This window comes from Ursus americanus, chromosome 4 (genome assembly GCF_024610735.1).
Source record: "Ursus americanus isolate L20-20 chromosome 4, mUrsAme1.1.p, whole genome shotgun sequence".
Taxonomy (NCBI): Eukaryota; Metazoa; Chordata; class Mammalia; order Carnivora; family Ursidae; genus Ursus; species Ursus americanus.
The window spans coordinates 20,493,657-20,518,085 of NC_142130.1; the positions used below are offsets into that span (position 1 = coordinate 20,493,657).

General features: G+C 37.1%; 1 protein-coding gene across 8 annotated transcripts in view; it reads right to left on the reverse strand.

Annotated features, from left to right (window-relative positions):
• Positions 1-24,429, reverse strand: part of MCF2L2 (MCF.2 cell line derived transforming sequence-like 2) — a 248,979-nt gene that overhangs the window by 180,791 nt on the left and 43,759 nt on the right. The gene's annotated exons all lie outside the window — the stretch shown is intronic.

The following is a 24,429-nucleotide window of genomic DNA, read 5'->3' on the forward strand; positions in this document are numbered from 1 at the left end:
CCCCCCCCCCGGCTTGGGCTTGTGTTCCCTCTCTCGCTGGCTGTCTCTGTCAAATAAATAAATAAAATCTTTAAAAAAAAGAAGAAGAAGAAGAAGAAGAAACACAATCAGCCAGAACCCTGATCTTGGACTTCTAGCCTCCAGAATTCCAAGAAAATAAATTTTTTTCTAAAGATTTATTTATTTATTTATTTATTTATTTGGGAGAGAGAGTGTGCAAGCACATGGTGGGGAGGGGGAGAGGGAGAGAGAGAAACCCAAGCGGACTCCCCACTGAGTGCAGTGTCCAAGTGGGGGCTCGATCTCACAACCCTGAGATCAAGACCTGAGCTGACATCAAGAGTTGGACACTTAACTGACTGTGCCACCCAGGCACCTAGTGGGAAAACAAATTTTATTGTTTCAGTCATCCAGTCTATGGTGGTTTGTTATGTCAGCCAGAGCAGACTAACATGGCAGGAAAGGAGAAATAAAGAACAAGTCACAAATGGTACAAACAGCAAGATGGTACATTTAAATCCAACCAATTTCAATGATCACATTAGGAGGAAATGGTCTATACTACTCCATTTAAAAGGCAAATAGTGTTAAAATGAAAATACTGATTACAAGAAACAGTGATTACGCTTTAAACATGAGTACAGAGATGGAAAGAAAAAGGATGGTGAAAGATATACTATGCAATTACCAATCATAAGAAAGCCAGTGTGGCTATATTAACATTAGAAAAAGTAGTATTCAACACAAGGAGTATTGGCAGAGACATATGATTCACAAAGATAAAAGGGTCAGTTCATCAGGAAGATACAACAATCCTAAAGGTCTACATAAGCAGGAACACTGCTTCAAAATACATTAATCAAAAACTAATAGAACTAGGGCACCTGGGTAGCTCCGCCAGTTAACCATCTGCCTTCAGCTCAGGTCATGATCCCAGCATCCTGGGATCGAGTCCCGCATCACATCATGGTCCCTGCTCAGCAGGGCGTCTCTTCTGTCTCTGCCCCCTCCCCCACTCGTGCTCTCCCTCTCTCAAAAATAAATAAATAAAACCTTTAAAAAAAAACGGATAGGACTAAAAGAAAAATAGATAAATCCACAAAGTTAGAAACTTCTCTCCTAGTAACTAAAAACCAGTAAGGACATAGACTTGACTTTGAAGAACCTGACATTCAACAACTGCAGAACACCCATTCTTTTCAAATGTACAAAGGACATTTATCAAAAGAGTCCACTATTCTAGCCCATAAAGCAAATGTCAACAAATTTTAAATGATTGCAATCATTCAGGGTGTATTTCTGATCACTGTGGAATTAAAATGGAACTCTATTATTCTTCTGTTTTCTGTTTCATTTACCTTTTTTTTTTCTTTCACAATTTCCATCCTTCTCTATTCTTTGGGTTTAATTGCAAGTGTCTTTTTTGAACTTCTTAAAGTAGAAGATCAGATCATTGATTTTAAACCTTCCTCTCTTCTAATAAAAGTATTTATAGTGATATATATATCACTTAAATTTTGATATACTGTTATTATTCAGTTTAAAATGTTCTATTTCCTTTGTGATTTATTCTTTGGTCCATAGATTATTTAGAGATGATTGCTCAGCTTCAAAATACTGTGCAACCTTTCTAATCAGTGGTGGTAAAAGTAAGAATAGTGGTTTTCTTGGGGGAGGGAGGTAAAGAAGTGAAGACCTAAGCCTGCAGATATTGGTGGGGAAGAAGCAGAAAAGACCCTTCATAGGAATATTTTACACCCTGATTTTGCTGGTTTTTACATGGTATGTAACCAGGCAAATATTCGTTGAGCTATACAGTAGAGATTTATGTACTTTACTACATGTAAATTATAACTCAGTTTAAAAAAACCAAAGAATTAAATAAATTTAAGGTGTGAGAAAGGAAAAATATCACAAAATTTAAGAACAAAGATCCATCCTTATCAAGTTCCCAACATGTGTCCAGCACTGATCAAAGAGGACAGAAGAATGACCAAAACTGCTCTGTAGTAGAGCAAAAACAAACTGATGTTAATAACAAAAATAATAATTTTAGATAATGATAGCCACTGTATATTGAGCTCCTATTATGTGTCAGGCACATTTATTTTTTTTAATGATTTTTTATTATATTATGTTAGTCACCATACAGTACATCCCTGGTTTCTGATGCAAAGTTCGATGATTCATTAGTTGCGTATAACACCCAGTGCACCATGCAATACGTGCCCTCCTTACTACCCATCACCGGTCTATCCCATTCCCCCACCCCCTCCCCTCTGAAGCCCTCAGTTTGTTTCTCATAGTCCATAGTCTCTCATGCTTCATTCCCCCTTCTGATTACCCCCCCTTTCTTTATCCCTTTGTTCCCCAACCGATCATCCTAGTTCTTATGTTCCATAGAGGCACATTTATTTTTTAATTTTACTTAACCTTATACAATAAATATTGTTATCTCCACTTTACAGAAGGGGAAACAAAGGCTGATGGAAATAAAATAACTTGCCTGATATCACACTAGTAACAATGGATTTCAAACCCCGAGCTCTCTGATACCAATGTTCATGCTCTTAATCCCATCCCACTGCCCCCCTTCAATTTTTTCTCACAGATGATCTGCTTTCATCCTGTGGCAGTTTTGTTTTGTATATTTTTCTGTCACTAATGTTTTTCTTTTCTTTTTTCTTTAAACCAAATAATCATTGAGTAATAATGTTCTAAGAGAACATCTAGGGCTCTCAAGCCAGGTGGAGTTGGGAAAGGCTCAACAAATACATATAGCACATAAACACAGGCTGTTCTTTCATCTACGAAATAAGCAGCTGATGCCTGGATGGCCTCCCCAGCCAACTGAGGGCATATGCCCCTCACAACAGGCTCAAGTCCCAGGGCCAGAGCATCTGGTCAAACAGGGTGGGATCTCCTGGGAAAATACCTGTGTACATAAAGGGCTGTGTCTCCTGACACAGCTGTGTACAGACCTCAGTTCAGAAAGGAGAGATAATAAATCATGACAATGATTTTGAATAAAGTCAAAATCATACAGTTTATCTTGGTATGGAAAGATAAATATTTTAAACAATATGCAGTCATATCAACTACTGTGGCATTATTTTTTTTTTCCCACTCTATCCGGTTCAACAAAAGCATGAAAACCTCAACTAAATCAAATGCACAGGAAATGGGGTTTCTGGACAGTGTATTTCTTTAAGCAACACTTGGCTATTTTAACCCCTATTGCTCTTTTTAACACTAAGGTCCTCTGATGTGCTAGATACCCAAATAAATGCTATTTAATATAATCCTCATGACCACTCTCAAAACCAGGTTGCTGATAACAGTTGTACTTTATAGATGAGGAAATTAATCCTCAAAGATGTTTAAAAAGTAATCATGACTTGCCCAAAGTCATATATCATGTGCACAGTTAAAATTCAGTCTTCAGACTCTGAAACCAATGCTCATGCCACAAAATTCATACCCTCTTGGTATGGAAAATGTTTAAACACTATAGTTCTTCATTTTCCAATCTTAGTAACTCCTCTGTAACAAATATAACTGAATTTTTAATGAGTCAAACATGGCATTTTAAATATGACTAAGTATAAATATAGAAGTATACATGATAAAGGTAAATGTGGTGTGACCCCAAAATACTGGGGCAGTTTTGTGGTGGATGTAGTATTTATTTCCTTAATTAGGCTCTGATGTTATATATTTTCCTATGATTTGCCTTTTTCAGTAAGCTAGTTATGAAAAATATTTTAATTAACTGAAATTTCCCTGTATTGCCATAAGAACTGAGTCAAATATAGGGTGACCAACTATCCCAGTTGGTCCAGGACTGAACAGTTTCCTGGGACACAGGACTTTCAGTGCTAAAACATGGACAGTCTCAGAAAAAACAAGATAACTTGGTAACCCCAACTCAAATGCCTAATTCAAACCATATGATTGTCTACTGGCATACTGCCTATGGGGCTTCTTACTGGAGAAAATCAAACTACTTTTTAGCATCATTTATATCTGTTGATAGTTACTCTGTGATCTTTAATACTTTTAGGAATTCTGTTTTGAATGGCAGTCCTCAAAGTTGTTCCTAATATAGGAGGTAGAATGATTAACCTATTTTTTAAAAAATATTATTAGAGTTCAGAAGTAAAGAATTCATAATGCTTTTAGTCTCACAGCATTCTCTTGGCATCTTCATCTGTAAAATGGTGGGCTGACACAAGCTCATCTCAAGTACTTCATCCAACTCTAACATCCTATGACTCTAATTCTGTATAATGACATCAAGTCCCCGGGACCATGGATGTACAAATTCAGTGGATAATTTTTAGAGTTTGAAAGAGATTATGAGGTAATCTCAAATTAAGAATGGAACACATAGGGGACATTTTAGTTTGATCTCTTGAATATCTCAGAATCTTTATCATATCTTCCCTCTCTCCTCAAACCTGGAAACTCTCCTTACCTCATCTTTTGCTATATTCTTTGATGCCTCATCAAGAGTAGAAACTTGCTTCCCATTTTCTCTGTAGGAAAACTAAGGTCTTCCTTTAAAATGGACTAGAGAAGATGCTGGAGGATGCTGGAGTAAGAGGACCCTAATCTCACCTTGTCTCACAGATACAACTAGACAACACCCACATCAGACTGATAGAGAATTTAAAGTAATGGCTGTAAAGTTACTCACTGGATTTAAGAGTGGAAGACTTCAGTGAGACCCTTAACAAAGAGACAAAGAACATTAAAAAGAACCAATCAGAGATGAAAAGCTCAATAATTGAAATTAAAAATACACTGGATGGAATATATTATAGACCAGAGGAAGCAGAAGAATGGATCAGCCACCTGGAGGACAGAGGAATGGAAAGCAATCAAACTGGACAGGTGAGAGAAAAAAATAATAATAAAAATAGACTTAAGGAACTTGACGACATCATCAAGCATAATAACATCTGTGTTATAGGGATCCCAGAAGAAGACAGAAAAAAGGGGACAGAAAATTTATTTGAAGAAATAATAGCTGAAAACTTCCCAAATATGGGAAGAACACAGAAATCCAGATCTAAGAGGCACAGAGATCTCCCAACAAAATCAACCCAAGGAAATCCATACACAGACATATAGTAATTAAAATAGCAAAATGTAGTGAGGAAGAGAGAATTTTAAGAGCAGCAGTTAGATATAAGAAGAACTCCATAAGACTATCAACTGATTTTTCAGCAGAAATGGCAGGCCAGAAGGGAGTGGCATGATATATTCAAAGTGCTGAAAGAAAAACACCTGCAGCCAAGAATACTTTATCCAGGAAGTCTATCATTCAAAATAGAAGGAGAGATAGTTTCCCAGATGAACAAAAGTCAAAGGAATTCATCACCACTAAACCGGCCCTACAATAAATATTAAGAGGGACCCTTTGAGTGGAAAGGAAAGATCGTAAGTAGGAATAAGATAAGGAGGAAGCACAAAAGTACTAAAATTAAGTATATCTATAAAAATCTGTCAAGGGATTCACAAAATAAAAGAATATAAAGTATGACACCTTATACCTAAAACATGGGGGAAGGGGAGGAGGAAAGAATGGGTTCAAATTTAAGTGGCCATCAATTTAATATAGACTGTTACATGCATAAGATGTTATATAAAACCTAACGGTAACCACAAATCAAAAATCATAAATAAAGAGAAAGGAATCTGTGTATATCACTAAAGAAAGCCAGGAAACTGTGAGGTAAGAGAGCAAGAGAAGAAGGGAATGGAGAAGAACTACAAAAACAACCATAAAACAAGTAACAAAATGGAAATAAGTACACACCTATCGATAATTATTTTGAACGTAAATGGATTAAATGCTCCAGTCAAAAGACATAGGGTGACTGAATGGATAAAAAAGCAAGACACATCTATATGCCGCCTATAAGAGATTCATTTTATACCTAACGACACATGTAGATTGAAAAGTGAAGAGATGGAAAAGTATTTATCATTCAAATAGAATTGAAAAGAAAGCTGGAGTACCATAGACTTTAAAACAAAGACTGTAATAAGAGACAAAGAAGGACACTTTATGATCATAAGGGAAATAGTCCAACAAGAAGACATAACTATTATAAATATTTAAACACTCAACATGGGAACACCCAAATACAAAAAGCAGCTAATAACAAACATAAAGGAAGTAACTGATATGAATACAATAATAGTAGGGGACTTTAATGATCCCACTTACATCAATGGATAGATTGTCTACACAAAAAATCAACAAGGAAACAGTGCTTTTGAATGACACATAGGACCAGATGAATTTAACAGATAAATTCAGGACATTCTATCCTAAAATAGCTGAATTCACATCCTTTTCAAGTGCACATGGTACATTTCCCGGAATAGATACATTTCCCAGAATAGATCACATATAGGCCACAAAACAAGTCTCAACAAATTCAAAACAACTGAAGTCATACCATGCATGTTTTCTGACCACAATGCTATGAAACTAAAAATCAACTACAAGAAAGGATCTGGAAAGGGGCGCCTGAGTGGCGCATCATTAAGCGTCTGCCTTTGGCTCAGGGCGTGATCCCAGCGCTCTGGGATCAAGCCCCGCGTCAGGCTCCTCCGCTAGGAGCCTGCTTCGTCCTCTCCCACTCTCCCTGCTTGTGTTCCCTCTCTTGCTGGCTGTCTCTCTATGTCAAATTAATAAATAAAATCTTAAAAAAAAAAAAAAAAGAAAGGATCTGGAAAGAACTCAAATACATGGAGGTTAAATAGCATGCTACTAAACAATGAATGGGTCAACCAAGAAATTAAAGAGGAAATTGAAAAATAAGTGAAGACAAATGAAAATGAAAATGAAAATACAATGGTTCAAAAACTTTGGGATGCAGCAAAAGTGGTTCCAAGAGGAAAGTTTATAGCAATACAGACCTACCTCAAGAAGCAAGAAAAATCTCAAACAACGTAACCTTTCACCTAAAGGATTTAGAAAAAGAACAAACAAAACCCAAAACCAAAAGAAAAAAGAAGATAATAAAGATGAGTGCAGAAATAAATGAAATAGGAACTAAAAAAACAAACAAACAAACAAACAATAGGACAAATCAATAAAACCAGGAGTCGTTTCTTTGAAAAGAACAATAGGGGCACCTGGGTGGCACAGTGGGTTGAGCTTCCAACTCGGTTTCAGCTCAGATCACGATCTCAGGGTTGTGAAATCAAGCCCCGTGTCGGGCTCTGGGTTCAACATGGAGTCTGCTTAAAAAAGACTCTCTCCCTCTCCCACTGCCTCTTCCCCCTCCTGTACTTGTTCTCTCTCTCTCTCAAATAAATAAACCGTTAAAAAAAAAAGAAAGATCAACACAATTAACCAACCTTTAGCCAGCCTCATTAAAAAAGAAAAAAAGAAGAGAGGACTCAAATAAACAAAATTAGAAATAAAAGAAGAGAAATATGAACCAATACCACAGAAATACAAAGAATTATAAGACAATATTATGAAAAATTGTATGCTAAAAAATTGGACAACCTAAAAAAAGTGGATAAATTCCTAGAAACATATAACCTCCCACAACTGAGTCAAGAAGAAATAGAAAATTTGAACAGACTGATTGCCAGCAATTAAATTGCATCAGTAATCAAAAAACCAAGCAAGAGTGCAGGACCAGATGGTTTCACAGGTCATATCTACAAATATTTAAAGAAGAGCTAATAGCTATTCCAAAAATTAGAGGGGGAAGGAAAGCTTCCAAATTCATTTTGTAAGGCCAGCATTACCATGATACAAAAACCAGGTAAAGACTCTACAACAAAAGAGAGCTCCAGGCCAATATCTCCAATGAACAGAGATGCAAAATTCCTAAACAAAATATTAGCAAACTAAATCCAACAATACATTTAAAAAAATCATTCACCATATTCAAATGGGATTTATTCCTGGGATGCAAGCATGGTTCAATATTTCCAAATCAATCAACATGATACATCACATTAATAAGAGAAAAGATAAAAACCATATGATCACTTCAATAGATGCAGAAAAAGCATTAGAGTACAACATCCATTCATGATAAAAACTTTTAGCAATATGGGTTTTGAGGGAACGTATCTCAACAAAATAAGGCCATATATGAAAAACCCATAGCCAACATCATACTCAATGGGGAAAAACTGACAGATTATCCTTTAAGATTAGGAACAAGGCAAGGATGTCCTCTCTCACCACTTTTATTCAACATAGTACTGGAAGTCCTACCCACAGAAACTGGACAACAAAAGGAAATAAAAGACTTCCAAATTCATAAGGAAAAAGTAAAACTTTCACTTTGCAGATGCCATAATACTATATATAGAAAACCCTAAAGTCCCCACCAAAAATACTAGAACTGATTCAATAAAGCCACGGGATACAGAATCAATACCCAAAATTTGTTGCATTTTTACATACTTCTAATGAAGTAGCAGAACAAGAAACTAAGAAAGCAATCCCATTTACAATTGTACCAGAAATAATTAAATACCTAGGAACAAACTTAACCAAGGAGGTGAAAGACCTGTACTCTGAAAACTAAGACACTGATGAAAGAAATTGAAAGTGACACGAATGAATGGGAAGATATTCCATGCTCATGGATTGGAAAAACCAATTATTGTTAAAATGTCCATGCTACCCAAAGCAATCCACACAGTTAATGCAGTCCCTATCAAAATACCAATAACATTTTTCACAGAACTAGAACAATAACCCTAAAATTTTATGGAACCACAAAACACCTTGAATAGTCAGAGCGATCTTGAGAAAGAAGAACAAAGCTAGAGGTATCACAAGCCCAGATTTCCAGATATACTACAAAGCTATAGTAATCAAAACACTATGGTACTGACACAAAAACAGACACATAGAGCAATAGAACAGAACAGAGAGTCCAGAAATAAACCTACAATGATACAGTCAATTAAACCATGACAAAGAAGGCAAGAATATACAAAGGGAAAAAAGTCTTTTCAACAAAGGGTGCTGGGAAAACTGGACAGCTACACGCAAAAGAATGAAACTGGGCCACTGTCTTACACCATACACAAAAATAAACTCCAAATGGATGAAAGACCTAAATGTGAGATCAGAACCCATAAAATTCCTGGAAGAAAACATAGGCAGTAATTTCTTTCACACCAGCCATAGAAACGTTTTTCTAGAAATGTGTCCTGAGGCAAAGGAAACTAAAGCAAAATTAAACTATTGGGATGACCTCAAAATAAAAAACTTCTGCACAGCAGAGGACACTATCAACAAAACTAAAAGACAGCCTACTGAATGGCAGAAGATATTTGCAAATGATATAGCCAGTAAGGGCTTAATACCCAAAATATATAAAGAACTTATACAACTCAACACCAAAAAAAACCCCACAAATAATCCAATTAAAAAATAGGCAGAAGACATGAACAGACCCTCCTCCAAAGAAGACATACAGATGGCAAACAGACATATGAAAAGATGTTCCACATCACTCATCAGCAGGGAAATGCAAATCAAAACCACAATGAGATAGCATCTCACACCTGTCATAATGGCTAATACCAAAAACACAAGAGACAACCAGTGTTGGTGAGGATGTGGAGAAAAAGGAACCCTTGTGCACTGTTGGTGGGAAGGCAGACTGGTGCAGCCACTGTGGAAAACAGTATGGAGGTCTCTCAATAAATTAAAAATAGAATTACCATGTGACCTAGTAATTCCACTACTGAGTATTTACCCAAAGTATATGAAAATACTAATTTGAAAAGATATATGCATGCCTATGTTTATTGCAGCATTACTTACAATAGCCAAATTATGGAAGCAGCCCAAGTGTCCATTGACAGATGAATGGATAAAGAGGAGGTGGTATCTATATACAATGGAATATTACCCAGCTATAAAAAAGAATGAAATCTTGCCACTTGCAACAACATGGATGGACTTGGAGGGTATAAAGTTAGATACCATGTGATTTCACTCATTTGTAGAATTTAAGAAACAAAACAAACAAAGATAAAAAAGAGACAAACCAAAAAACAGATTCTTAACTATAGAAAATAAACTGATGGTTACCAGAGGGAAGGTAGGTGGAGGGGTGAAATAAGTCAAGGGGATTAAGAGCACACTTACCATGATGAGCACTGATAAAGTATGGAATTGTTAAATTACTGTATTGTACACCTGAAAATATACTGGAATCAAAATTTTTTACATAAATGAGTAAATAAATTAAAAATAAAAATAAAAAGGACTAGAGGCTATCGCGCTAGTACTCCTTTGACGATAATGCCAATTCCCCACCCAAATCAATGAAGACAGTCAGACACGCTAGTGCTGCACAGGAAAGCCAGTAAACAACAGTGCATGAAGAACATTAAAGGCTCTTGGGTGAGAGAAGGTGGGAGAATCTATAGAGCAACAAATGGCAATGTACTCACACGACTCCCTTTTGGATCTTAATTCAAAGTTAAAAGAAAAAAAAGATAGAGAAATATAAAAACTGACCAAATTATTTGGTGATATTAAGGTATATTTCATGATGTGATGTGATGTGATGTGATGTGATGTGATGTGATGTGATGTGACATGATGGTGGTATTATGTTTTAAAGAGTCTTTTAGAAATGCATACTGAGGCGCGCCTAGGTGGCTCAGGTTAAGTGTCTGGCTCTTGATTTCAGCTCAGGTCATGATCTCAGGTTTGTGAGATTGAGCCCCAAGTTGGGCTCTGAGCTGGGCATGGAGCCTGCTTAAGATTCTCTCTCTCTCTCTCTCTCACCCTCTGCCCCTTCCTAGTCCCCTTCTCCAAAAAAGAAAATAACATTTTTTTAATTAAGAAAAAATTTGTTTTAATTTAAAAAGAAAAGCATAGTGAAACACAGATGAAGTGATATAATATCTGCTTCAAGATGATGGTGGGAGGGAATATGGGTAGAGATATGGATGAAACACAACTGTTCATGCATTGATAATCATTGCAGCTTAATGACAGAAATTTCAATTTTCTATAATTTATATAAAAATTTTAAAGATTTATTTTAAAAACCCAAAAGCTCTTGGGTTATTTCTGAATTTAAAAAAATCTAGAATTATAGAAAGCTGAAACTTTAAGAATCAGCTCTACTGATTCATAGACTAGACAATACTTAGAGGACACTTCCTCTTTATAGTAGTAAAAAACATGGTCAATGACTTCATTCAGGTCTTTAACAATGAAGGAATCCCTTTGCACATCCCCGCAAGATGCCCATCCAGCTCTATCAGATGCATCCAGTTACAGGGCATCCACTGCCTCTAAGCCAACCAAATTCTCTGCCACGCTGCTCATAGAATGTGGTGGCCTTTCTCTACATTCAAATATTCCTTCCTATATAGCTTCCTTTTTTTTTTTTTAAGATTTTATTTATTTATTTATTTATTTATTTATTTGAGAAAGAGAGAGCAAGCGGGGTCGGGGGAGCAGGGGGGAAGAGGGAAGGGGGGAGGAGGAAAGAATCTCAAGCAGATTTTGCACTGAGTGTGGACCCTGACACAGGGCTCGATCTCAAGACCCCAAGATCATGACCTGAGCCAAGACCAAAAGTCAGACGCCAAATGGACTGAGCCACCTAGGCACCCCCTTTCCTAGATAGCTTCCATATTTCAAACTCCATTCCTGCCACCACTCTTTTTTTAATGGGAAAAGACATAGGTATGTTAATGATCAATAATAAAGTCTCTGTAAGCCTGAAAGTCCACCGTGAATGAGTAAATATATGAACAAAGTACATTGCTGGGTTTGTCTACTGTACATCATGATATAAGATGATGCAATTGTTTAAAGTATTTGCATAAATTGCATAAAATGCTCCTAGATAGTCTTATGGACTCCACCTCCTCCACAGAAACACTAGGCCACAACTTTCTTTAAATAATATTCATTTCTAGAATACACATTAAACATTTGAAAATGAAAAAACTAGGATATTCTGTGCAGGAAGCAAAGATAGATAATGTCGCTAGAAAAGAATGAGATCTTTTTGGGATTGTGGATATGATTGAATTCCTCTTCCTAATAATGCTGAAGATAGAGGGGGAAAAAAGCTTAAAAGCTTCTTCATCTGGCGCCAGGACAGTCCCAGTCTTGAAGGAGATGGGGTCAGATAGCAGGAAAGGCAGAGTAATTAATTAGCGTCATGTATAACAATGTATCTCAAACTTTAATGTCCTCACCAATCACCTGAGAATCTTCTTAATATACCAATTCTGACTCAAGAAGTCTGGGGTGATGCCCCAGGTTCTGCTTTCCAACAAGCTTCTAGGTGATGTCCTTTATATAGGCCAACCTTGGAGTTGTTTGGAAGTTGTGAATAGAGAGCAGTGGGTTGTTCTGCAGCCTTGAGAACACCTTCCTTTACAAGTTGTATTTGCCTGAGAGCCTAGATTGTGAGTTTTGAAGCTGGGGAGAAAGCAGAGCAGAGCTTGAAGAAACCAAGACTCAGAAGAATATGGCCAGGAGGTCTTTCTAGAAGTGAATTAACTAAGACACTCTGCCTCCAGGACCAAATCCTCTTTATTATGATAAATAAAGCCTACCTGCTACCTAGCCAAGCATCCTAAAGGGAAATCTGTTTATAGCCTCCCCCTCCAGCACCCCCCCACCCCGCCCACTGTGGCCTTACTCTCCTCCCATCAAGTACAGGGACTTTGGTTAAACGGCCCTACCCAAATGCAAAAGAAACACAAGCCAGACAATTATATTAATAATATAAATTTCCGTTCATAAATAAGGAAAGGCAACCAAAGGCCTTCTGAAATGAATAAAACCAAAGCATTGAAGAGAAAGATTGAGGCAAATAAATAGAACTACCAATGTAGAAACAGAAATAATTAAAAAAACAGAAAAGAACTTTTTTATATTTTCTAATTAGTAATCTCAGATAGTTGAAAGGCTACTGCATCCATAATATAAACACAGCCAGCTATGAAAAGAAAGTAATGAAAGATAAGAAATAGTGATGCCAATTATGGCCCGAATGTTTGTGTGCCCCTCCCTCCAAATTCATTTATTGAAATCCTAGCCCTTGATGTGATGGTATTAGGAAATAGGGCTTTTGGGAGGTAAGTCATAAGGGCAGAGCCTTAATGAATGGGATTAGGGCTCCTCTAAAAGAGATCCCACAGAGCTCTTTTGCCCTCTTCCTACTGTGCAAGGATACAAGTTGGTAGTCTGCAACCCAGAAGAGGATCCTCACCAGAACCTGACCATTTTGCTACCCTGACCCCGGACTGCTTGCCTCCAGAATTATGAAAAACAGATTTCTGTTGTTTATAAAACACTCAGTCCATACTACTTTGTTTTAACATCCTAGACTAAGATGACACTAGTATCTAAAAACTTACATTAGAGTTTACAAAAAAGGACATGGCCAATGATAAAATTAGTAACTTGAAGTTGAAAATTTATCAAAAATGATAAAGACAAGAACTTCTTTTGGATTATTGAGCAAAATCTGAATCTTTACACATCTTCTAAAAGTCATACAGATCAACAAAAAGAATATATAGAGCCACACAAATTTAATGCCTTGAGCATAACTAGAAGACAGAGAACACTACAAACTTCAAGTTACTTGTAAATAGATTTTTTAAAAAACAGACAACAATTTCCAGCAGAGCTCTTTCTTGAGCTCCTACTACAAGCCTATGCAGAGAGCTAGCGTATAATAGTTGATTTTATGTGTCAACTGGACTGGATCACAGAATGTCCAAATATCTGGTTAAACATTATTTCCAGGTGCACCTGTGAGGGTGTTTCCAGAAGAGATTAGCATTTTAACTGGTAAAGGAAAGCAACTGACTCCCCAATGTGAGTGGACATGATTCAATCCACTCTATGAGGGCCTAAATAGAATAAAAATGTGGAAGAAGGGAGGATTCACTCTCTCTTTGTCTGACTGCTGAGCTGGGACATTGATCTCCTACACTCAGTGCTCCTGGCCTTCAGACTTGGACTGTAATCTACAACATTGGCTTTCTGGCTTTCAGGCCTCTGAACTACATGACTGGCTTTCCTGAACTTTCCTGTGGGACTTCCCAGTCTCCATAAGCACATAAGTCAACCTCTTATAATAAATCTCTTTACGTATATATCCGAGATCTCCAGAGAAAAGAACCAATAAGGTATATATAGATATATAAAAGAGGAGATTTATTATAGGAATTGGCTCATGCATTTATAAGACCAAGAAGTTTCACAATCTGCCAAATGCAAGCTGGAGAACCATTGAAAGCTGGAGATGTCACTCTGTCCAAGTCCAAGGCTGGAGAATGCAGGGGCAAATGTTCTAAATCCTGATTTAAGTCCAAAAGCCCAAGAACCAGAAGCACCAATGTTCAAGGTCAAGAGAAGATGAATGTCTCAGCTCAAGCAGAGAGAGAACTCACCTTTCCTCTGCCTTTCTGTTAAATTTGGGCACTGAATAGTTTGCATGATGCCCATCCACATTGGGGAGGGCAATCTGTTTTACTTAGTTCATGAATCCAAATGTTACTCTCTTCAAGAAACACCTTCACAGACACACTCAGAAATAATGTTTTACTAGCTATCTGGGCAACCCTCAGTCCAGTCAAATTGACACATAAAATTTACCAGATAAATATATACATATCCTATTAGTGATATTTATATATATATAAATCATTATATTTTATATATATATATATCCTATTAGTTCTTTCTCTGGAGAACCCTGGTTAATACATAGGGAGTGTCAAGAGATGAGGAGATTGATATGAAACAACTCCCAGGGGGAAAAAAGTACACCCTAAGTACAAAGATACTAAAAAGAGAGTCCTAGTACATTAGGGTACTAATTAAAGAAGGACTCAAAGAGGCAGTCTTGGAAAGGCAAATCTGGGAGAAACTAGGAAAGAATGACTTTCATTGAATCAAGAGATAACTTGGGGAAAGTTCAGGAAAAGGATTAATTTAATATATTTAATAGTAGTTCTAATGTTAAACATACGAATAATACACAGAAATAAGGCAAGCTAAAAGGTGGAAAGAAAAAGGAGAGGGCAAGAAAAAAGAATAAAATACTGAATAAATACTGTTGTGTAGGCAGCAGACGGAAGTCAAAGGATATTACTGAAAACTGAAAAACCAGATAGGAAAAGGTTATATTTAAAAACAGAGACTAAGAACATTTAAAAAGACATAAATACAAGGACAAAAATCACAAATCTTCCTAAATACCAAAAGAAGTTAAAAATAAAAAAAGCAAAGAAAACCTATCACTAGAAAAATACAATAAATATAATACATTTATATTAGTTATAGTAGTTATAAAATAATGATGAAATGAAGAACGAATATATCAATCATATCAATATACATAAATGGGCTTAATTCACCTAATATAAGAAAAAGATTTTCAATTTGACTCACAAAGTTAAGACCCAACGATATACTGTATCTAAGAAAAAGATCTAGAACAAAGTTAGAAAGGCTAAAAATAAAGGAATTGGCAAAAGAATACTAGGCTGGGATGGCTAGCCACTAGGGTGGCTCAATTGGTTAAACATCCGACTCTTGCTTTCAGCTCAGGTCATGATCTCAGGGTCATGAGATTAAGCCTCACATGGGGCTCCACACTCAGGGTGGAGTCTACTTGAGATTCTCTCTCTCCCTCTGCCCCTTCTGCTTGTGTGCTCGCTCTCTTGCTCTCTCTCTCTCTCAGATAAATAAATAAATCTTTTTTTAAAAAGTACACTAGGTAAATGGAAACAAAAGCAAGGGGTTTCAGTCTTGAGCTCAAAATAGAATTCAAAAGCATTAAACATAATCAGGAACACTTTTTAATGCTAAAAGTCACAATTCACAATGAAAATATGATAGGTATGCTCCTAATAACCTAACAGCCAGCTTTTTAAGGCAGAAACTATAGGAGATACAAGAAGATGAGGATACATTTTTTTTAAAGATTTTATTTATTTATTTATTTATTAGACAGAGATAGAGAGCCAGCGAGAGAGGGAACACAAGCAGGGGGAGTGGGAGAGGAAGAAGCAGGCTCATAGTGGAGGAGCCTGACGTGGGGCTCGATCCCATAACACCAGGATCACGCCCTGAGCCGAAGGCAGACGCTTAACCGCTATGCCACCCAGGCGCCCCGAGGATACATTTTACATAGGAGGTTTTAATACACCAGTTTCAGCACGAGACAGAATAAACAGACAGCATGTCGATAAGGTTATAAAAGACCTAACCAACATAATCAATAAGGAAGAACTATGGATATGTGTTGAACTTTACATCCTGATATTAGAGGATTCATCACCTTCTAAAGCACACATGAAACATCCACAAAAAATGGTCATGATATAGGACCACAAAAAAAAAAAAAAGAAAGAAAGAAAAAAACCTGAAAATTTTAAAACCTTCTATTAAACAACTCTTCAGTAGGGGGAAATGTAAAATGTAATTACATAATTTCTAAAATATAATGATAATAAAAATATTACATATCAGAGTCTATGGAATACATTTAAAGTGGTAATCAGAGAAAATTCAAAACCTTAAACACATATCAATAAAATGAAAAAATGAAAATAAATTTACTTTCCAACTCAAAAATGAGAAAAAAAATAAAGAAAAACCAAAAGAAAGCACAAGGAAAAACATATTAAAGATAAAGGCAGAATGAAAAAAAAAGATAAAAACAGAATGAATAAAGTAGAGAAAAAGAATGCAATAGCTCTAATTAATAAATGAGAATCCTATTTTTTTAATTAACAAAATAAAGAAACCTCTTAGCTAACTTAATCAAGGGGAGAAAAGGACAAAGCACAGGTATACAAACTAAGAAATAGCAAAAGGAAAATAACCACTGAAACACAGGAAACCTTAAATTTCCAAGAAACTATTTTGCATACTTCTATGCAAATAAACTCAGAAACCAAGGCATGAATAATTTCCTAGGAAAATATAATTTACCAAAATTGATGTCATTAGAAATATGTTTAAACAAGCCAATTTCCATAGAGGAGATAGAGAAAGTTATCAAGGCTAAGATTCACCAAGAAAATTTCAGAGGGGAATTCAAATTATCAATGACCATAAAGTCCCATGCCACACACACACACACACACACAAAGAGCTTAAAAACTGAAAGAAAACTTCAAAATACTATTTATGAAGCAAGAATGACATTGATACTTAAACCTAATAAAAACAATAAGAAAATAAAATTACCAGTTAACAGATACAATGGTAGAGAGATCTCATTCACAAGAGCAAGAAATGATAAAATACTTAGTAATAAACTTAACAATAAAGGTACAAAACTGTCACGAAAATTTTAAACACTCCTGAAAGACACAAAAGTGATTTTAACAATCAGAAAGACTTTTCATCTTTTTGATGAGATTATTTCAACACCATAAATATGTCACTTTTCCAAAAGTTAATTTATAAATTTAACAAAGTCCCAATGAAAAGACCAAGCTTTTTTTTTTATGGAGCTAGATGCATATAAAGAAAAAAAAAAAGAACAGTTAGAAAAACATGAAAAAAGTAAATAAAGTTTAAGGGGCCAGGAGGGGAAAGAGAATTAATCCTATCAGATATTAAACATCCTCAATAAGCAAAGTAGTGTGTTATTCACTTATGAATAGACAGAACAATTAATTTCCAAATCACTGAGGCAAAGATGAACTCTTAAAATTAGTGGTGTTAGGGTAACTGAATAGCCATTTGCAAACAGATAAACCTCTATCTACACCTCATACCACACACAAAAATAAACACCAAGTGCATCAGAACTACCCATAAACAATGAAATTGTACTGTATTACAAGAAAGCCTGGGTGAATTCCCCCTATAATCTAGGTATTGGAAAGTTTTCTGACAATGGTTCAAAATCCATATGCAATAAAAGAAACACTGATACATTTGATGATATAAAAATTCTGCATGGCAAAAAAATCCCAAGCTAAGTGCAAGGACAATAAAAAGGTGAGAGAAAATATATGCAGCATATATCACAGATAAAGGGCTAATATCCCTAACCCATAAAGAAGTCTTAAAAATGGAGAGGAAGATAAAGATTAAACAACCTTGATGGAAAAAAGACCAAAGGTATGAACAGACAATTCATATATATATTTAAAATGGGGGAAGGGGTGCCTGGCTGGCTGAGTTGGTGGAGTGGGTGGCTCTCGATCTCCGGGTTGTGGGTTCCAGCCTCACGTTGGGCATAGAGACTACTTTAAAAAAAAAAAAAGGAGGGGGGAAGTGATAAGAGATGGAAAATATGAGAGAAAAGTTAAAGACACAGAAGAGAGATTTGGAAGATACAATACCTCTCTAATTTGAGTTCTAGAAGAAGCACACAAACAGACTTGGAGGAAAAAATTTTTTTAATTAAAAATAAATTAAAAAAAAAACACAGAAAAAACTTCTAAACCTAAAACAGACTTGAATCTCCCGTTCAAAGGCCCAGTAGAATGAAAGAAAAAGTTTGAAATCAAACCTGCAAAACATAAAGAAAAAAAAATTCTTACGGAAAGAAACAGCTTACCTATAAAGGAATGAGACTCAGGTGTCAGAAAGAACAACCTTGTTATCAATAACATTGGCTGCTAGAAATCAATGCATCAAGGGGAGCCTGGGTGGCTCAGTCAGTTGCACAACCCACTCTTGGTTTCTGCTCAGGTCATGATCTCAGGATTGTGGGATGGAGCCCCAGGTTCCAGCACAAGAGAGAGAGAGCACAAACAGGGCAGAGGGAGAGGGAGCGGGAGAGGGAGAGGGAGAAGCCTACTCCAGGCTGAGGAGGGAGCCCAGCACAGGGGCTCGATCCCAGGACCCTGAGATCATGACCTGAGCAGAAGGCAGATATGGGGGGCGCCTGGGTAGCGCAGTCCTTAAGCGGCTGCCTTCGGCTCAGGGCATGATCCCGGCGTTCTGGGATCGAGGCCCCCATTAGGCTCTTCTGCGGGGAGCCTGCTTCTTCCTCTCCCACTCCCCCTGCTTGTGTTCCCTCTCTCGCTGGCTGTCTCTCTCTCTGTCAAATAAATAAATAAAATCTTAAAAAAAAAAAAAAAAAGAAGGCAGATATGGAACTGACTGAGCCACCCAGGCATCCCTGACCTTCAGAGATCTTGTGAGATTCACTTACCGTACACCTTTTCTGGAAAAGAAACAACTTAAGAGTTTTCCAGTGAAAATGAAATCACTATATTGTACACCTGAAACTAATATAGCATTGTGTGTCAGCTATACTTCAGTAAAAAAAAAAAAAAAAAAATTAAAGAAAAAGAAGGAACCACCTTCCCAGAGATATAATAAAAAGCAATCCCAGGTTGACATCTGGCAGCAGGTTCAGACAGCAGCCACCCTGAATTATGAGGGTAAGCCAGAGGGCCTCAAAAAACATCTTCAAGAAAAAAATATATGTATTACATAAATTCTATGATAAAGAATCAGCAAGATATTAATAATGCAATATAGATATATGCTACTCTGTAAATAAGAAAAAAAAGAAAGGCAATGAGAAATGTCAAGGGAAAAGGTATATAAATAAAAGTCATTTCCTGTCTGAAATGAATTAAATTGTGGCATGATTTTGAGCAACTGATGGATTTTTACAAAAGAGAACCCATTTTACCTGCACACGTGTAGCACTCCTTTGAGTGAGACAGGTTTAATGACATAGGACTACATTTCTCATTCTAGAGTCTAATGATATTACATAAATAAATGCATTTTACTGATTTCTGTGTTTGACTATATCAACCTATAGTCAAAGGAAAAAAAACATGTATAGTAAAGATGTAAAATATATTATAAGTCTTACCAACTGAAAGAAAGTGGTACATAGGTAGAAGAACTTGAAGGATGAGAGAGAGTAAAGAAAGATGGAAATGTACAGTAGGAAATCAACAGATATTATCTAAGGTTGCTGGAGGACCAGACAGAGGTTAACTGTGTTCTTAAAATTTATCACGGTAAACACTACATGATCTAAAAACAATAATGTAACTAACAAAAATTAGGGGGTGAAAGGGAGCAAGGATTGAGAAGCATCATAGTATGCAAAACTCATTTTTCATAGCAAAGAATCACAAGATACTGTCTAAAGATTTATAAATCAAAAAATAAAAGCATAAATATGTAAATTAGCACCATGGAGATCACCACCATAACATTATCTGAAAACTTCATGATGCGCTGGAAATAGCACAGAGCCAAGAGCCAGGAAATCTAAGCCCTAAGCTTTACTTTTCACCAGCTATGTATACTTATACACGTTTTCTTCTTCTACCTGGTCTTAATATCCATCTTTGTAAATGTGGATAGTTCTCAAAGTGTGGTCCTCAGACCAGCAGCAGCAGCATCTCCTGGGAACTTATTAGAAATGAAAATTATTTGGCTTCGCCCAAACTGACTGAATCAGAAAGCCTGGAGTGGGGCCAGCAATCTGTTTTAACAAGTCCCCCAAATGATTCTGATGCATGCTATTGTCTGAGAACAATCATACTAGACCAGGGGCCAACAAATGGCAGTCCATGTGCCAAATCCACTCCACACCCATTTTGTAAATAAAGTTTTATTGCAAAACAGCCACACTCTTTGGTTTATATATTATCTATATTTGCAATTAAGCAACAAAGCAGAGTTCAATAGTTGAGGTAGAGATCATATGGCCTGCAAAGCCTAAAATATTTACTCTCTGGTCCTTTCCAGATAATGTTTAATAACCTTCAACCTAGAATATTCTGACTGATAATACTGATTGCACATCATTACTAAATTTAATTCAATGTTTATTACCCCGGTGAAATTGTAGAAATTATTCAATCAGAGAGGTATTTGTGCTAATAATGTCTAGAGTCCTTTCATAAGGTATTATGGACCAACTGATTCCCCCTCCCCCAACATTCTCAGGACCCCTTAAAACAGGAAGTAATACACAGTAAAGAACCATGTAATAATTAGTAAATCAATAAGTAGTATAAAAAATAAAATAAACAGCAAAAGTCAACACCCCCTGTGGCTTCTTAGGAAACATTATTGACCACATAATGACTGGTGGAAGGCATGATGAGTTGATTTTTAAAAAGCAACATTCACATTTTAAACTCAATACTGCACCCAATAGCTTCTACAATTTTCATCTCAATTCTTCAGATCACCCCATCACCAAAACAACCCACATTATATAATAAATAGGAGATGGGGCTGTTTGTTTCAGCTTGTGGCAATTATCTTCTTTATAATTAATAATACTGCTGAATAAGACCAAATTCCAGATATTTACAACCATTAGCACCCATAAATTCAAGCAAGAGGCTGTGCTCTGAATGTCTAAATAAACCTAAATTGAACATAATCAGAAAAGGCAAAGTGGGCTCCTATCTGAACTGGACAGGTGACACAAAGCAGGATAGTAAAGATATTCTAAAGCAAATGAACAAAGAAAAGCCATTACGTACACAGTAGGTCATCCTACTGGTGAGAAGTGCTGTCAGACTCCTACCTCTTACATAGAGAAGGACAGGACTCTAGCATATTAAATTGTTTTTTCTGCCCTCCGGAATAGTTCATTCAAATTCTCTTGGCATATAAGACTTCCTTACCAGTGTCACCACTTATTTATAACAAATCCATGGGGTGCTCTCTAATTTTGAGCCTTAGCTGGGTGTCGAAGTTCTGGCCTCTGAAGGCATCCCTCCTGAGGGCTGAAGCACATCCACCCACCTTGGGCAATGCAGCAGGCCCACAAAACTCCCCACCCCAACCTCTAGCCTTAGAAGTCAAACGAATAGTTCCATCTCCCTGACTCTGGGCAGCAATTCCTTGGCCAGTCCAGGAAATAATGGACCTCATTCTTGCCACTCAATCAAAGCAGCACTTTTCCAATTAATGCCATTCAAGGCCACTTAAAAACAGAGGTTTTCGTATAGCCTTCATAACAGTAAGAGGCCCAGAGTGAATTTACTTCTGTGGCAGGGCTGATTTCTAAAGCTGATGAATTTTTATAATATATAACATATAATAAGAAATATAAACGAGGGGCGCCTGGGTGGCACAGCGGTTAAGCGCCTGCCTTCGGCTCAGGGCGTGATCCCGGCGTTATGGGATCGAGCCCCACATCAGGCTCCTCCGCTATGAACCTGCTTCTTCCTCTCCCACTCCCCCTGCTTGTGTTCCCTCTCTCACTGGCTGTTTCTGTCTCTGTCGAATAAATAAATAAAAAATCTTTAAAAAAAAAAAAGAAATATAAACAAATTGTTATAATTATAACGTAATTCAGCTTTTTAATACAAAGGAGCAGCTCTCATTATAATTCACAAGGCAAATAATAACAGTGTCCTTCTCCCCTCCTTTCCTAAAGTAGAAATGCCAAGATAACATTCTACCAGACAGCATATCACAAATGAGGATATGACTCATCTCAAAGACTATTAATCAGGCTTTATGGGAGGAAAATGGACATAGGAAAATTCACCAAACGTAAGCAGGCCTTTCATCAGATTCATTATAGAAAAGACCCTTTAGAAACAGTAAATAATCATAAAATTACCACTGTTATGAAATACAATCTAATAAAAGTACTTTCTCCAATCCCTGTCAAATAATGAACTCAGATCTGTAAGTAAAACAAAGAAACTGAATAGAGTAATTCAGTAATAAAAATACATACTTAGTTATACAAATATTGATTTTGAGAAAAACAACTGTGATCTAAAAATAGCTGACCATCTTCTCAGTTACTCAGAATGTTTTACTAACGCCTTTTCAAACTCTTTGGCTACAATCAGTAGCCACATGTTTTAAATGACAATATCTTACCTAATACCGCTGAGAAACTGACTCCTAGGATTATCCTGCTCTTGTTATAAGACAGATTCTGAAAACCTTTAGTAGTACAGACACATAGCAGATGGTACCTGATAGGCTAAAGTGGGCCCTCAGTTGTTACTGGAAACATAACGGTGATGTGGCAATGATATAACCATATATATTTTAATACCATGAGATCCACGTGGGAAGATTTCTAACTCAAGAGTTTTGTACTACATTTAATTCACAAAGAAATCGCAGAGTCAGGGAAGCTCAGGAAATATAATTTTTGGCTTATGTTGCATTTAAGGAGAAGAAATACAGAACTGTGAAAACAAGTAAAAGATTTGGGTACTGCCTTCCCTCTGTCTCTCAACTTCTCCACATGCCCCACTACTGCCTCTTATCCAAAAGCTAAGCCTGACTCCACATTTTCTTCCTCACACCTCAAATGCCTCTTCCCTTTCCCCACAGTGTCTCCCTGTCAGCCCTAGCAGTGAGTCTCACCCTCGGCGGAACGCTGGAATCACTTGTAGAGCTTTCAGCACTACAGAAGCCTAGGTTCCCCCCTGAAAAAGTTCTGATTTAATTAGCCTGAGTTTTGGTCTGGACATCAGGATTTTTTTAAAACTCCCCAAGTGATCCTGGAGTGCCTGGGTGGCTCAGTCAGTTAGGTGTCCAACTCTTGGTTTCAGCTCAGGTCGGTCATGGGATCGAGCCCTGCACTGGTCTCCATGCTCAGTGCAGAGTCTCTTGAGATTCTCTCTCCCTCTGCCCTTCCCCTCGCTTGTGCATGTGCTTGCGTATTCTCACTCTCTCTCAAATAAATAAGGGGCACCTGGGTGGCTCGGTCAGTTAAGCATCTGACTTCAGTTCAGGTCATGCTCTCAGGTCCTGGGATGGAGCCTGGGAAAGAGACCAATTGAACTTCCTACTCAGCAGAGAATCTGTCCCTCTTTATCTCCCTCTGGCCCTCCCCTCAACCCCCATGCACTCTCTTGCACGCTCTCTCTCAAAAAAATAAACAAAATCTTTTTAAAATTAAAAAAAATTTTTTTAAATAAATAAATAAAATCTTAAAAACCAACTCCCAAAAATTCCCGTAATGTGCGGCTAGGATGGAAACCACCGTCCTAGCATACTTTTGGTAAGGGAGAGCCAGGCAAAATAACAAAATAAAACAAGATGGGACAATCAAAACCAAAATGAGGGGTCAATTCCACATGCCCAGACAAGCAGTGAGATCTGTGAATACAATTCCTAAAGCCAAATACCATCATCAGTTTCTCACTCTCCCCCTCCCTGACCCTCACTGGCCCCTTTCTGTCCATCCCTTTCTACCCAGTCCTCCTGCTATCAAGCTAGCTCCCTCCTCTTCATTTTCACCTGTCCCAGTGTAGAAGCCCCTAATCAGGTCTCCCTGCCTTCTTTTCCCGGCTCCGTCTGATGCACCCTGCAAACCACCACCAGATTGATCTGGTTGTCATTCTCCTCCTCAAAACCTCCAACAGCCTCTTCCTGCTCACTATGTCTAAACTCCTTAACTTGGTGGAAAAGGCCTGCCCAGTCTGTTT